This window comes from Hyperolius riggenbachi, chromosome 10 (assembly GCF_040937935.1).
Source record: "Hyperolius riggenbachi isolate aHypRig1 chromosome 10, aHypRig1.pri, whole genome shotgun sequence".
Lineage (NCBI taxonomy): Eukaryota > Metazoa > Chordata > Amphibia > Anura > Hyperoliidae > Hyperolius > Hyperolius riggenbachi.
In genome coordinates this window covers 216,660,463-216,669,480 of record NC_090655.1, presented here as the reverse complement: position 1 = coordinate 216,669,480, position 9,018 = coordinate 216,660,463, and the positions used below count along the sequence as shown (strand labels likewise).

At 46.7% G+C, this 9,018-nt stretch overlaps 1 protein-coding gene across 3 annotated transcripts in view; it reads left to right on the top strand.

Moving 5' to 3' along the window:
• The first annotated feature begins 1,686 nt into the window (after positions 1–1,686).
• LOC137534457 (uncharacterized) overlaps positions 1,687–9,018 on the top strand; it is a 29,460-nt gene continuing 22,128 nt past the window's right edge. Inside the window, exon 1 of one of the 3 annotated variants that reach the window (XM_068255954.1) lies at positions 1,687–1,776. The gene's annotated coding sequence lies outside the window, so the exon portion shown is untranslated. The remainder of the gene's footprint in view (positions 1,777–9,018) is intronic. The other 2 variants (XM_068255956.1, XM_068255955.1) reach the window with 2 other exon arrangements.

Here is a 9,018-nt window from a genome sequence, read left to right as displayed (position 1 = left end):
ATCTGATGAATCCAGCATCTGAAAGCAATTCTGTGCAATCGTATAACCAAGCAATCTGTAAAGCTAAGAAGTTCCAAGCAGCTAAATCCAGCATCTAAGGTGCACAGCCAAAGTTCAGCAGCTTGTCCGAGGTGGTAAAAAAAAAAAAATCTACTTACCCGGGGCTTCCTCCAGCCCCTTGCAGCCATCCTGTGCCCTTGCCGCAGCTCTGCTCCCAGCTACTCGCCCGGGGGTCGCCTCCGGTGCAGATGCTGACTTCGCCAGGTCGGCATCTACTGCTCCTGCGCAGAGTCCCGTGGCGAACCCAGGACGTTATCCAGGACAAATTTCAGCCTGGGATAGAGGACCCCAAATCTGGGACCTGTCACAGGTAAAACGGGACATCTGGTCACGGAAAGCAAAGCACCACTGTGAACATGGGTGTCAGAGCCCTTTTCCACCAGCGCGTTTGCGCTGGCTGAATCGCAAAGACGCAAACCGCTAGCGATTTTACAATCGCTACGGTTTGCTTTTTAACATAGGAATCGCGGTAGGTCATTTCCACTACCGCGATTCGTTTTTTTACGGGAACGCGAACGCGCGGCGGAGCGATATTTGCCGCAATTTTGCTATGCAGTGCATAGCATAGCAAAATCGCGGCCGCAAACGTCGGGGAATCGCTGGTAATAGCGATTCAGCAATCGCTAGCGTTCAGTGTGAACGCTAGCGACTGCTAGTGGAAAAGGGCCCTAAAAGAAGTTTAGTACAAAGTCTTGGCTCAGCGCCAGCTTTCTGCTTTACTCAAAAATATGCAAATAATAAATGTAGATTTGGGCAAGATATTTAACCACTTAACGACCGCCGAACGCCGATAGGCGGCGGAAGGTCGTAAGTGGAATTGCATGGACCTTTCAATGTCAGTTCACGGAGGGTGTCTCCGTGAACAGCCTGCGAGCCTCAGATTAAATGTAAACACCCGGGGAAGAAAACCCCGGTGTTTACATCATACTGTGCTGCTGCGCAGCAGCACCATAAAGGAGATCGCCGATCCCCGCCCTCTGATTGGCCGGGGATCGCCGGCATCTGATAGGCAGAAGCCTATGAGATGCGGCGCAGGCAGTGTTGCCAACTCATCCCTTTAATTACTGACACATATGAATTATACAGGTTTTGGGGCTAGGTAGATGCAGTTAAAGCACTGATTATGTGCAAATAGCCCCAGAACCTGTATAACTTAGATGTGTCAGTAATTAAAGGGATGAGTTGGCAACACTGGGCGCAGGACGGATCGCTGTCCTGTGCCGCCCATAGGAGGGAGGGAAAGGAAGCGAGGAGGAAATTTGCCCCCTCCCCCGCGCCACACGCAGATAGTCGGCAGCGAACAGACCCCCCATCAGGACATCCCCCTAGTGGGTAAAAAAGTGGGGAAGTCTGATCGCCCTGCCTTTTATATGATCTATGCTGTGGGCTGGAGAGCCCACGCAGTACAGATCTTAGAAACCAGCCCCAGTCCTTAAGTGGTTAATATATACAGTACAAACATAATTGGCACTGGCATGTGGCTCTGTAAACAAACAAAAAAAATAGCCGGCAATGAAAGGGTTAATATCTGGTCGGAAATGAAAATAGACCTAGGAAAAAAAATAATCACTGTGTTCATAAGAATGTCCTCTGTGCTGGGAGTAGCCATTTTGTTGTAGCCAAAAGGAAGTAAACAACATCCCCCCTCCCAGCAGCCCTGCTGAGCTGGGATCCGTGCTGAGCTGAAATCTGGCTGCACGGTGAGGAGGAGGAAAGGTAATGGTTATTTATCCTGTTATTTTTGTAATCATTTCATTATTCTCCAGTGCTGTGTGGATTTCTCATTATACAAAGAAAGGAGGTATATTTATAGCATTTCATACAGAAAAAAATGACATAAATCCAGGAACTTACACACACTTCCCAACATTTTGAGATAACATAGGACATCTTTAAGCCGTGCCCCTGCTAAAACCTTAGTTAGTGACGCCCCCACTCTCTCTAATCAGGCATACCATAAAGAATTCATAAGCAAAACATGCAAATATGTCATTCAAACCACACCGGTCCTTTTTATCATCAATCCTTCGTATTAACATTTAACAATCTATATCTATCTATCTATCTATACATACATACATACATACATACATACATACATACATACATACATACATACATACATACATACATATTCGGATGTATGGGTGTATGTGCCGCGATCACGCGAAAACGCCTTGATCGATTTGAACGAAACTTGGTATACAGATCCCTTACTACCTGGGATGATATGTTCTGGGGGTCTCGCGTCCCCCCTGCACACCTGGGCAGAGCTACAAACAGAAAATCAGATTTCACCCATTCAAGTGAATGGAAAAGGCTGCCATTCTCACAGTAATTGAGCCAGAGTCCCCACACTTGGCGCAGTTGGTCACTTGGTGACCGAGGTTACAAATTCAGGAAAAGTGGGCGGAGCATGAAACAGCCAATGAAATTTCAGACATTCATTTTAAATGGAAAATGTAAACTGCAGCCATTCTTACTGTAACGATCGGTGTCAGCACACAGAGAGAATCTGATTATTGGTGAACTGCAGTATCACCAAGAATACAGATATATATATATACCTGATTATTGATGATCTGCAGAATCACAAATAATACAAGTATAACTAACCTCTGGACACCTGATGAAGTGTAAGTGTTTGGTGCAACAGTATATGAGCCTGGATCACCTGAGGAGCAGGTGACCCTAGAGCGTATAACGAGTATCTCCTAGTTAGGGTTGGAGATAACCAGAGAGCCAGTGATTCCCTGAACTGCTGGGAGTCAGACTCTACTGCAGTCAAAGGACTCCTATGGGATAGAGTCCCTAACTGGATTGCAGAGGGGTCCCTCTGAGGGACAGGGAGTCCCTGCAACTACTGAACACCCCACCGGGGGGTGTCACAGGTAGAAGGGTCGGCCAGGCCGGGTCGGCAACACACGAGCAGATAAGGTACAGAGACAGAAGGCTGATTCGGTAACCAGAGACAGGCAGGGTAGGCAACAGGTAATCAGATATGCGAAGGTACCGAATCAGAGAGCAGGAGAAGGGTCAAGAGAGCAATAGGTCATAACAGATATCAAGCAGAGGCCTAGTCTAGAGTGTGAGGTCCGTGGTCTCAACACTCAGGAACTGATCTAAAGAATAACACAGCAATGACACAGAATCCCTAATCTTGGGTGTGAGGTCCGTGGTCTCTACACCCTGGAACTGTTCTAAAGAATAACGCAGCAATGACACAGTATCCCTAATCTTGGGTGTGAGGTCTGTGGTCTCTACACCCTGGAACTGTTCTAACAATAACGCAGCAATGACACAGTATCCCTAATCTTGGGTGTGAGGTCCGTGGTCTCTACACCCTGGAACTGGTCTAAAGAATAACACAGCAATGACACAGTATCCCTAATCTTGGGTGTGAGGTCCGTGGTCTCTACACCCTGGAACTGGTCTAAAGTATAACACAGTAATAACACAGTAATCTGGCTAAGTGTGAATTCCCAGGTCACCTGGTTCTAATACACTGAGGGATCTGACTATGGTCTGAGTGCTAACACATAAGCATTCGCAACGGCAGACAACCAGCAACTGACAAGCAAGAAGTATATATAGCAGAGCGCTCCTCAGCGCCGCCCAGTCCCATTCAGCCAATCACCTACTGCGCTGGGATCAGCTGATCGTCCTGATCAGCTAATCCCTCTCCTATTGGCATAAAGGGCCTGCCTGTTAGCGCGCGCACGTTGCTCTCCATCTGTGTGCACTACTAGGCTCAAACAAACCAGACGCATGCTGCTGCGGAGAAACCGCCGGTCTGAACGCGGAACCAGCCGCCTCGCTGTCAGACCGCGCGGCGGTGTCTCCGCAATCCATTACACTTACATTGTTAATCGCAGGGTTTTCAAACTTGGCACACTTGGTTACTGGGTGAATGAGATTAATATTCAGGAAAGTGGGTGGAGCCAGCCAATCAGACTTTCTTGGTGGATAAACTGCTTCCATTTAGGGACACAGTGGGACGTTAAAGTCACACGTTAAAACAGCATTTAACGCAGAATACCTCACTGCAATGAAAAATCAATACCTCGTTCACAGTGCACACGTTGCGTTGGTGCCTAACGCTGCACGTTAAGTAAAAGTACTGCATGCTGTGCGTTATACACGTTATTAGCTGCGTTGGACTGTTTGCACATGCTCAGTAATGACTTGGAAGCATACTTTTCATTGCCTGTATTTTCTACTGTATCTGCTGTATGTGACGGTAACGCTGCATTGCGACATTTTGGGCGCGTTGCGTTGTAAGTTTGCGGTGCGACTTTAGCGTTGCATCAAAACGCAACTTCTCACTGTGAATCTAGCCTCACACATTTTTGATGCCAGGAACCTGAAAGCTCACAAACTTGGTCATTGAGTGACTGTGTGTCAAGGTTACAAATAGTGGACGGAGCCAAAAATAAAGTTCACTAGGAAAATATAAACTGCAGCCATTCTTACACTGTTACTGGCAGGGTTCTCAAACTTTGCACAGTTGGTCACTGGACGACTGGGATGAATATTCAAGAGAGTGGGGGGAGCCTACAACAGCCAATTAAAATTCACCTGTTGATTTTCAAAGGTAATATTTACATTGCTGCCATTCTTACACTGTTAATAGCAGATGCTTCAAACCTGGTACTGTTAGTCACTGAGTGACGGGTTCAAATTCGGAAAGGGGGCGGAGCCATGGACAGCGTTTGTGAACAGCAGTTTTCAGATCTTGCCACAGATTCTCGATTGGATTTAGATCTGGACTTTGACTGGCCCATTCTAACACATGGATATGTTTTGTTTTAAACCATTCCATTGTTGCCCTGGCTTTATGTTTAGGGTCATTGTCCTGTTGGAAGGGGAACCTCCGCCCCAGTCTCAAGTCTTTTGCAGACTCCAAGAGGTTTTCTTCCAAGATTGCCCTGTATTTGGCTCCATTCATCTTCCCATCAACTCTGACCAGCTTCCCTGTCTCTGCTGAAGAGAAGCACAGAGAGCATGATGCTGCCACCACCATATTTGACAGTGGGGATGGTGTGTTCAGAGTGATGTGCAGTGTTAGTTTTCACACATAGCGTTTTGCATTTTGGCCAAAAAGTTCCATTTTGGTCTCATCTGACCAGAGCACCTTCTTCCACATGTTTGCTGTATCCCCCACATGGCTTGTGGCAAACTGCAAACGGGACTTCTTATGCTTTTATGTTAACAATGGCTTTCTTCTTGCCACTCTTCCATAAAGGCCTTTGTGCAGAGCACGACTAATAGTTGTCCTACGGACAGATTCCCCCACCTGAGCTGTAGATCTCTGCAGCTCGTCCAAAGTCACCATGGGCCTCTTGACTGCATTTCTGATCAGCGCTCTCCTTGTTCTACCCGTGAGTTTACAAGACAAGCCTTGTCTTGGTAGGTTTACAGTTGTGCCATACTCCTTCCATTTCTGAATGGTCACTTAAACAGTGCTCCGTTCAAGGCTTTGGAAAAAAAAAATGTATCCTATGCCTGCTTCAAATTTCTTAATAACTTTATCCCTGACCTGTCTGGTGTGTTCTTTGGACTTCATGGTGTTGTTGCTCCCAATATTCTCTCAGACAACCTCTGAGGCCGTCACAGAGCAGCTGTATTTGTACTGACATTAGATTACACACAGGTGCACTCTATTTAGTCATTAGCACTCATCAGGCAATGTCTATGGGCAACTGACTGCACTCAGACCAAAGGGGGCTGAATAATACACACACCTCACTTTGCAGTTATTTATTTGTAAAAAAAAATGTTTGGAATCCTGTATGATTTTCATTCCACTTCTCAGGTGTACACCACTTTGTATTGGTCTTTCACGTGGAATTCCAATAAAATTGATTCATGTTTATGGCAGTAATATGAAAAAATGTGGAAAACTTCAAGGGGGCTGAATACTTTAGCAAATCACTGTATATGTGTATATACACCCACACACACCACACACACACGTTCAAAATTATTCAACCCCCCACTGAAATTGAGTGTTTTGGCCAGTTTGACACTGATTTTGATCATTTCAGTCATCTTGTTTACAGTTAAATCAAAGAGGCACTTGTAAGTCAGACAAATATAACATAACATTTATAATGAAATAACCACAAATGTATTTTCTGTGCTCACATCATTATCAGTTTTATTCAACCCCCAAGTGACATTCATTCTTAATACTTAGTACAATATCCGTTTCCAGTTATAACAGCTTTTAAACTTGAAGTATAGCTTGTTACAAGTGTCTTGCAGCGATCTATGGGTATCTTAGCCCATTCTTCATGGGCAAAAGCCTCCAGTTCAGTCACATTCTTAGGCTTGCACGCTGAAACTGCTTTCTTTAAGTTCCACCAGAGGTTCTCAGTCGGATTTAAGTCTGGTGACTGTGATGGCCACTCCAAAATGTTCCAGTCTTTGATCTGCAACCATGCTCTAGTGGACTTGGAGGTATGCTTGGGATCATTGTCCACACACGTCTCCCAAGCCTCAGGTTTGTGACAGACTGCATCACATTTTCATCCAATAACTCCTGGTACTGAAGAGAATTCATGGTACCTTGCACACGCTGAAGCTTCTCTGTACCTGAGAAGCAAAACAGCCCTAAAGCATGATTGAAACCCCCCCCCCTTCCCCCGCCATGCTTCACAGTAGGCAAGGTGTTCTTTTCTTCATAGGCCTTGTTCTTCCTCCTCCAAACATAGCGTTGACCCATGGTCCCAAACAGTTCTAATTTTGTTTGTCTAATTTATATAGATAAAAATGTTTATATAAATACAAAAACAAGATGTCTGAAATGATCAAAATCAATGTCAAACTGGCCAAAACACTCAGTTTCAGTGGGGGTTGAATAATTTTGAACACGTGTGTGTATATGAGCATGTGTGTATGTATGTATATATGTGTGTATGTATATGTATGTGTGTGTATATATATATATATATATATATATATATATATATATATATATATATATATATATATATATTCGTTATGGACAGAACCCGAAGTCTAAAAAATGCGAAGTGGCCATCTCACTGTTAACCTCTTGAGGACTGCAGTGCTAACCCCCCCCCCCCCCCCCTCCCCCAGTGACCAGGCCACTTTTAATAAAATAGGCCACTGCAGCTTTAAGGCTAAGCTGCAGGGCTGCACAACACCACACACAAGTGATCCCCCCCCCTTTTCTCCCCACCAACAGAGCTCTCTTTTGGTGGGGTCTCATCGCTCCCCCATGTTTTTTTTTTTTTTAATAAATATTATTGTTGGCTTTAAAAAAAAAAAAAAAACCTGTTTCTTTAAATACCCACCCTCCCTCCCCACAGCCAGCCAATTATTGCGATCAGCTGTCATAGGCTTCTGCCTATGAGAGCCGATCGCTTTCTTTTCCCTCAGGGGGAGAGCCGTGTCACACGGCTGTCCCCAGTGCAGCCCTGCTGCTGATCGCAGCGCTGCACCATGTAAATAGACGGCGATCACGCCGTGTAACAGCCTCCCGAGCAGCAATAGCCACTCGGAGACTGAAGGCAGGGCGGAGCTCCGCCCCCCAAGCAGGAGATGTGCTCGCAGCCTGCGTGCGATCTCCTGCAAAACAGAGCCCCAGGACTTTACGCCAATCGGCGTTAGGCAGTCCTGGGGCTGCCGCCGCGGAAACGCCCATCGGCGTGACGCGGTCAGCAAGAGGTTGATGTTAGAAATTAAAAAAAAGATTTCTGCATTCCCCGGGGCCGCCTAATACTCTCTGACAAATGAAGCCGGCTTCTGGGCTTTGATTCCCCAGCAGCCACCTAATTCCTGTTTCAAAGTGTCAAATGAAGCCAGCTTTCCGGCTCTGGCTCTTCTCCCTTTGCCCCTCCTATTAAGCTCTGGCAGCCGGGGACACTGGCATCCCCCCAGAGTCGTTCGTCATGGCAGTGAAGCAGAGCGGGAATGCGGCATTCATTGCTTCTGCCACCACCCGCTCTGCCTAAATGAGCGGCAGGAATCCCTGCTTCCCTGCCGCAATGAATGACTCTGGGGGGGGGACTCCAGTGTCCCCGGCTGCCAGAGATAAAAAGGAGGGGGACAGGGAGAGGAGCCAGAGCCGGAAAGTCTGCTTCATTTGACACATTGAAACAGTAATTAGGTGTCCACTGGGAAATCGGAGCCGACGAGCATAGAGTATAAGGTGGCCGCCGGGAATCTGTGAAATCTTTTTATCATTTCTAACATTGGCCGCAGTGAGACAGCCACTTTGCATTTTGCCTGGTCAGCTGAAATGGCCAGACTTCTGCTTCTGGCCGTTACATACACACGGCGATAAGTCAAGTCGAGTTGACTCAAAACCATAGCATGAGTGTACGGTAATGGAAGTGCATGAACAGTTAGGAGACGCAAGGAGGAGGACCCTGCCGAAGGCTTACAATTGAGAGAGGTAGGGAGATGAATGGTAGGGGCCCAGAATTCAAAGGTGAAAAGGTGCATTTTGATGGCTTTCTTGAAGATGTTGGAGGGTGCAAACCTAATGGAGGGAGGTAGGGAGTTCCATAGTGTTTGAGCAGCTCATGAGAAGTCCTGGAGTCGTACATGGGACTGGGTGGTGTGGGAGGGCCATCAGTCAAAATTCATTGGAGGAGAGGAGTGAGCACCTTGTTCTCCCCAAGCACTTTTAGCCGGGTACTCCACCCGGCTAGTTTTGGTGACCACCCGGCTGTCATCAGCTCACTTCCTCCTAAGCTGTAAGCAGAGTTGCTCACAGAAGCACTGGCCCTGCATTCTCATCTCGCCCCACCCAGATACTATTTCATGCCACCCGGCTGAAAAAAAATTCTGGGGAGAACAGTTTTGTATTCTAGACCCAGTATCTTTAAATCTGATTCTGGACTGGATAGGAAGCCAGTGGAGGCATTCACAGAGGGGAGCCGCCGTGTTGGAGCCATGGGAGGATGGGATAATTCTGGCTGCTAC